Source organism: Mastomys coucha, unplaced genomic scaffold, assembly GCF_008632895.1.
Source record: "Mastomys coucha isolate ucsf_1 unplaced genomic scaffold, UCSF_Mcou_1 pScaffold6, whole genome shotgun sequence".
NCBI lineage: Eukaryota > Metazoa > Chordata > Mammalia > Rodentia > Muridae > Mastomys > Mastomys coucha.
The window spans coordinates 122,171,514-122,178,596 of NW_022196912.1; the positions used below are offsets into that span (position 1 = coordinate 122,171,514).

General features: G+C 50.7%; 1 protein-coding gene across 3 annotated transcripts in view; it reads left to right on the forward strand.

Annotated features, from left to right (window-relative positions):
* Positions 1 to 7,083, forward strand: part of Eml1 (EMAP like 1) — a 180,937-nt gene that overhangs the window by 15,875 nt on the left and 157,979 nt on the right. The window contains exon 1 of one of the 3 annotated variants that reach the window (XM_031355395.1): positions 1,295 to 1,399. The exons of the other annotated variants lie outside the window; for them this stretch is intronic. The gene's annotated coding sequence lies outside the window, so the exon portion shown is untranslated. Of the gene's footprint in view, positions 1 to 1,294; positions 1,400 to 7,083 lie in introns of those variants that run through there. 3 annotated transcript variants of the gene reach the window in all.

The following is a 7,083-nucleotide window of genomic DNA, read 5'->3' on the forward strand; positions in this document are numbered from 1 at the left end:
TAAAGATTTGAGATTTTCCAGGAGACAACCCAGTGGGGTGCCTGGAGGGACTGTCGAAGACATTCTCAAGCCCATTGGGGGGTGGTTGGATGTTCCTACCAGCGTCCTGAGAACAATCTAAGCACCAAGGAAAATTAACAGCCGAGGCTAGTGGTTTCAAGTCTTCACGAGAAACCCTAGTGGCAATTTGGCAGGCCTGCGGGGGAAAGTAACTCACCCTGGATCCAGGGGTTTGGGGGCGGTAGCCCGGTAAGTATTAAGGGGTGGGAGTTACCTCCGAGGGAGGGGCGCCCAACGGTAGGATGTCCTAACGCATATGTCGGGGAAATCTGTACTCCATCAATTCCAGAGAAGGTTGGCCAGACCTTATCTGGGAATCTGGAGGTCTTCTCCCTGACTGATCCTATTAATTAATACGCCGGTGTCTGTGCGGCTGGTTACGAGCAATCTGGTAAATGGAAAAAAAAACACAGAGCTGAATGGTGTCTGAATGGGTTACGGCTCACGTGGTTATGTCTCACGGTGTCTGGTGAGGGGGCGGTGAAGTCATGTACCTATATTGCCTGGTCAGTAGCAGCCGCTGCAGCTTGCAGCGGTGAGTGTACTGGGAGCAGGATGAAACGCAGCAGGAGCAGCAGCAGCAGCAGCGGCGATGGGACTCCGGCCCGGGCCCTGGCCGCCGCAGCCCGCCCCGGCTCCCGCCCTTGTGGACCCACCCAGCCCTTGGCCTCGGTGCCTTAGTCGCCCCGGGACGCAGTGGTGGGCGGCGGGCAGGATGCAGCGGCTCAGCGGCTGTTCCACATGGCCGCGGCGGGCCCGAAGGAGGCGGCGGCAGCCGCCCCACATGGCCGTGCCTGCGTCTGCCCCGGTGATGGACTCAAACCACCACGCTCCCGGGTTTCGGCACCAAATGATGGCGTTCGGCTCGCAGCGGGTGCGTCCACAGACACGAGACACAAACAGCTCTAAATTTAAGAGGTTTAATTGGGAGGGGAGGACCGTGGCGCGGGAAGAGAGAGGAGAGAGAGAAGAAAAAGAGAGAAAGATGGAGGAAAGTACCCATATATATATATACACGTCGTGACGTAGCAGTCCAGGTAAAGGTGGGAGCTGAACCCAATGAATTCTGGGAATATCCGTTGTCTTGACGACAGGTCTGTGGGCCCGCCCACATCTGCGTGCTGGGTGCTAACAGAGTTTGTGGTTTTCTCTCTGGAATTGGAGTTTAGCCCCTGGTCTCATACAAACTCATTGGAGTTTCTTCAAAAGCAGAGTTGGTTGGACTTTTCAGAGGGACATGACCTCTGTGTTCCCAAGGCTTAGAGACAGCAGAGCAGCCAGGGTTCTGGCCTCCTCTGTGGCTGCTGACTGGACGATCGATTCCCGGCTTCAGAGCCTGGTAAGCATCTCTGGAGGAGATGACCAAGCGTTCTGCTCATCTGCTTTCTGAGACAGTGACACAGTCCCAAGACTGCCACCTCACAAAGAAGAAAGGGCCATTTTGGCTTTACTGTAGGGTCTCAGTACACAGTCACTTGGAATGGTGGTTCTGGGCCTGTGGCAGGTAGGACATTATGGTGTGAAAACAGGAAGCAGAGGGAGCTAGGGCGAGGGGATAGGGTCCTAATATCTCTAGACTGTGCCCCTTTAAGGGACACTCAAGGTGCAAAGCACAAAGCTGTCTGGGACACCGCTCTTAGAGCGAGCGTCTCTGGGCCCCAAGGCTCTAATTCAGGCTGCTTGCCTTCTGGGTTTGATGGCTTCCTGATGCCCCCCTGCCTAGTCAGGTAACTGCAGCCAGGCTTCATTCTATAGGAAGAAGGGAGCCGGGGAGGATGCTGGAACCAGGGAGGATGCTGGAGCCAGGGAGGACGCTGGAGTCAGGGAGGACGCTGGAGCCAGGAGGGGCCTGGAGGGGCCCGGAGGAGTGAAGTGCTGTGGACAGAGGCACTGGAGAGACTCTGGAGGCCACGAGGTGGAAGAGCCTGCAGAACTTCAACAACTTCCTCCTCCTCCTCCTCCTCCTCCTCTTCCTCCTTCTCTTCCTTCTTTCCTCCTCCTCCTCCTTTTCCTTCTCCTCCTCTTCCTTTCCTCCTCCTCTTCTTCTTCCCCCTCCTTCTCTTCCTCCTCCTCTTCTTTCTCCTCCCCTTCTCTTCTTCCTCCTTTTCTTCTTCCTCCTCCTCCTCTTCCTCCTTCTCTTCTTCCTCCTTTTCCTTCTCCTCCTCTTCCTTTCCTCCTCCTCTTCTTCCCCCTCCTTCTCTTCTTCCTCCTCTTCCTTCTCCTCCCGCTTCTCCTCCCCCTCCTTTTCTTCCTCTTCTTCCTCCTCCTTCTCTTCCCTCCTCTTCCTCCTCTTTCTCTTCCTCTTTCTCCTCCTCCTCTTCCTCTTCTTCCTCCCCTCTCTCCTCCTCTCCCACCTCTTCTTCCTCCCCTCCTCCTTGTACCCTTCCTCTTCCCCTCTTTATTCTTCTCTCTTTCATCACATCCTGACTTCTGTTTCCCTTCCCTCTGCTCCTCCCTAACGACCCCTCCTTCCCTCCAGCAGAACTTCTTAGTCTCAGCTGTGAGATGGAGGTGACCTTGGGACCTTGAGACATTGTAGGGATCCCATGAAAGGATGCCTGTCACTTCTCTATAAATGAGGAGTCTGGGAGAGGCAAGAGGGAGGAGGTGGCTCTCTTTAAAGTATCCCAGGGTTGTGACAAGCACTCAATATATAGCTGGCACGAAGGGATTAACCTGAGCATCATTGCACTGCCTCCTGGGAGAGGTTGGGTGTGGGACACAGCAGCTACAGGTGGAAGTCCTGGATGGGTTCTTGCATTACTGTCCTTTATCATGATTTATATCACACCTCTGGCTTATAGTCTTCACAGTATACACAGGGAAACTGAGGCCAAGAGAGAGAGAAAGACCAGCAATGTCCCTGTGAGCTGTTCCTGGGTGCTCTAACAAGTCCCACCACACTCCAACACTGTGCTAAGGGATCTTACTCTCTTCCTCCTGTTCAAAGCCAGGCTACCACCAGACATGGGAGGAGGGTCTGCCTTCTTCAGGGACCCTTCCCTGTGGTTTGCAGCTCTAGGGGCACTGCACATTGGAACACCCCTTTACTTCCTGCTGTCTCACGGGGCAGCCTTACTGAAGAACGCCAGCCCAGCCTGGCCTGTGCTTCATGCCACTTGCCGGAGTGTTGAGGTATTGGGTGTTTGGGTGCAACTGGAGCCCTCGTTATCCTGTGTTCTGGCTTAGGCCTCCTTCTCTTTCTGGGTTCAGGGACGTTATTTGTTATATTCGATACTTATTGCCCCCAAATCCCTCAGGCTAGCCACGAGTGACTGTGTACGTGTGACCCCTGCAAGTGTAGGCCTCATACAGGCTCAGTGTGGTCCTCACACATGATCTTAACTCTTAGCGACATATGAAGGAATTCTCATTGCTTGAGCCTTGCTCCAGTCTCTCCAGAACCCTCGAAGACTTCCTGTTTACAGAAAGAAACAGAGCAAGTGTGCAGGAAGCTGTTAGAGGTTCACTATGGGAATTTTGGGTCAAGTGGAATTGAACTTGGTTGAGAGAGCAAGATGTATTATTTGTTTTAATTTATTATATCTCGTTTATTCATTTCGCATGTATATGTGTGTGCACAGTTTGGGTGTGTGCCCTATGTACGTACATGTGGTGATCAGGAGACAGCTTGTCTGAGTTGGTTCTCTCCTTCCACCACGTGGGTCCCAGGCATTACACTCAGTTTATCAGGATTGGAGGAAGCACCTTTACCCACTGAAACACCTTGCTAGGCCCTGTATTTTTATTTTTTCACTGTGTGAGTGTGCACATGCGCGTGCGCACACGCACGCACACACCTGTGGTCAGGGGACAATGTAAAGGAGTTGGTTCCCTTCTTCTATTTTATAGGGCTCTGGAGGTCAAACTCAGCCTGTCAGCTGGATAGCAAGCGCCTTTATCTCCTGAGCCATCTCACCAGGCTCCTTTTTTTTTTTAAGAAATAATGTTATTAGAACTTTAAACCACAGAACCGCCGGAAGTCAGCTGAGGTAGGTTTCTTTTCTATGTATTTTACAGAGAAGCACGGGAAGTCGGCTGAGGTAGGCTTAACCTATCAGCCGCTCCCCAAGCAGTGCCTCTCACCTTTGTTCCTTGCATTTTGCTTTCGAGGTTGACACTCATGAGAATGGCCTCTTGGGTTTCACTGACAGCACCGGAAGGCCAGACAGGCTCAGTTTGCTGTGGAAAACACAAATGGCAGTGATTTGTAGTGGTACAGGGTTCTCATTCATGCAAAGTTCATTCCAGTCTGGTCCAGATAGGTCCAGTCCCTTACACAGAAGCATCTATTGGGATGCTTCCACACCAACCCAGGTCCGGAGAGCGGAGACACCAGCACCGCCAATCATTCGACTGCACAAGAAGTGATGAGCATGGCTATGATGAAGGCAAGAGGGTGGGTGTTGTCTAAGTGAATAGTAGCAGTAACTATTCCCTGTTGTTTCCCCCCTCAACATTTTTTGTAACTGTACAGTAATCCACTTCAATTATGAAAAGCTCAGAGCGCATTGTGTAAGCTGCGGCTAGCAGACGGTTGCGTTGTAGGTCATGTGACTTTCAAAATGCCAATCATTCGAAGCAAGGGGCGAGAATTTCCAAGCCATCTTGCTCTCCCACAGACGTGAATTTGCACTTAAAAGCACAAAAATATCCCTTCGTCTGTTCGTGGACACTGAGGCTGCTTCTGTCTCTCGGCTGTCGTAGCGGCGCTGCCTGGAGTGTAGACGTCTCTAAACATGCTGATTCCATTTCCCCAGGAGTGAGATGTCTGCATCAGATGGTGCGTCTATTTTTAATTTTTTGAGGAACTATACTGATTTTCATAGTGGCTGGCTGGACTAGCCCATATTCCCACCAGCCATAGATGAAGACTCCTCTGTGGCTTTTCAACTTTTTAAAATGTTTTGTACAGTGTGTGTGTACATGTGTGTGTGTATTCAGATGATGTGTGTGTGCATGCACAAGTGATATGTGTGTAGGCACAGATGATGTGTGTGTGTTCATGCACACGTCATATGGGTGTGTGGATGTACACGGGGTGTGCGTGTGTGGCCACCTGTGCTTGAGCACATGTGTGGGGTCAGAGAACACCCTGAGTCTGTTTTCTCCATTGATATTTTACAAGGGTTCTTGACATTGAACTCGGGGTTTTGGGCCTGCAAGACAAGTGCATCTCTCTCATGAACCTGTCTCTCTGGTCTCTCTTCTCTTTGATCCCAGTCCTTCTAATAGGTGTGGGGTGATGGCATACTGTGGTTTTGCATTGCTCTGGTGATCTCTGGCGCCGAGGGTGATCTCTGGTGCCGAGGGTGATCTCTGGCACTGAAGGTGATCTCTGGTGCCGAGGATGATCTCTGGCACTGAGGGCGATCTCTGGTGCTGAGGGTGACCTCTGGTGCTAAGGGTGATCTCTGGTGCCGAGGGTGATCTCTGGCGCCAAGGGTGATCTCTGGCGCCAAGGGTGATCTCTGGTGGTGAGGGTGTTTACACATACCTCATGGCTGTCTGAACATCCTCTTTTGAGAAACATCAGGTCTGTCTGTCTCCTCATTTTGTGTTTGGATTGTTTGGTTCTTCACCATGGAGCTATTTGAGTTTCTTTCTTTCTTTGATACTATCCTTTATTATTTAATTTTTTAGTTTTTAATTTCTTGTGACAGGGTCTTGCTATGTAGCTCTGTCTTGGAACTCACTCTGAAGACTAGGCTGACCTTAAATTCACAGAGCTTTTCCTGCCTCTGCCTCCCCAGTGCTGGGACTAAAGGGATGTACCCCCACTCCTCATGGTTCTTTTTAATTTAGTTAAAATATATTTTTAATGAGCCAGGGGGTCTACACTGTAACCCCGGCTGCTCTGTAACCCACTATGTAGCCCAGGATAGCCTCAGAGTCACAGCACCCCTCTTGCCCCATTGCTGAGCTCATTGCATGAATCATGACATTTCGCTGAACTTCTTTCTTTCTTTTTAAGATCCCGCTCTCCTTCCCCCCCCTTTCCTCTGCGTGTGTCTGAGTATATATTCATGTACATGTGGGTGCCTAAGGCAGCCAGAAAACGGTGTCAGATCCCTTGGAGCTGGAGTTACAGGTAGTTGTGAACTCCCTGATGCGGGTCCCTACAAGAGCTGTACATGTTTAGCCCCTGAGCCATCCTTCCAGCCCCATGGATTTCTTATGTGTCCTGCATATTAACCCTCTGTTAGATGCATGTAGTTCTCCTTTAGCAACCTCCCATAACTCCAGGACACCAGGATCTAAGCATTCTCAAGTTGCGTATAAAAGGATGCAGTATTTGCATACAGCTTACTAATCCTCCAGAGAACTTCACATCGTCTCCAGGTGACTTATACTCCCTGCCACTGGGCAGAGGCTGTGAAGGTGCCACACTGTGCTGTTTAGGAAGAAATGACAAGGTGTCCAACAAATGAGACCGTAGGCCTAACTGCATAGCACACGTCAGCTACACCATGGCGTTTTGCTTTTGGATACTGTTTCCGAGCTGGTTGGATCTACAGACGCGGCAGGCAGGGACACAGAGGGTGACTGTACTTTGCAAGTATGCTGTCCTGGAGTTGGTCTCTGCCTTGGGAATTGTTTCCCTTGCCCTACAGCAGCTTGCTCATGGGATATAATCCCACTCGGCTGTTTATGCCTTTGTTATCTATACTTTTGAGGTATGATTGAAAAAAATCCTTGTCCAGAATGCTGTGTTCATTGGTAGATGAGTGGATAAAGAAGGTTGGGCTGTTATGATAGAATGTTAGTCAGGCGTGAAAAGGAAGGAAAGCCAGCCATTTTTGACAACAAAGAATGGAATCATGTTACTCAACCTAATAATGAGTCTAGCATCAAAAGACAATTAGCATCTCAGTCTCACAGGGAATCTAAAAGAATTGACATGTAGATATGGAGTGTAGCATGGTGCTTACCAGAGGCTGGAGCAGGGAGCAGGAAAAAGGGCGGGGCTCAGGGAGAGGAGGGGATGCAGGAAGGGGGCGGGGTGCAGGAAGAGGGGCGGGT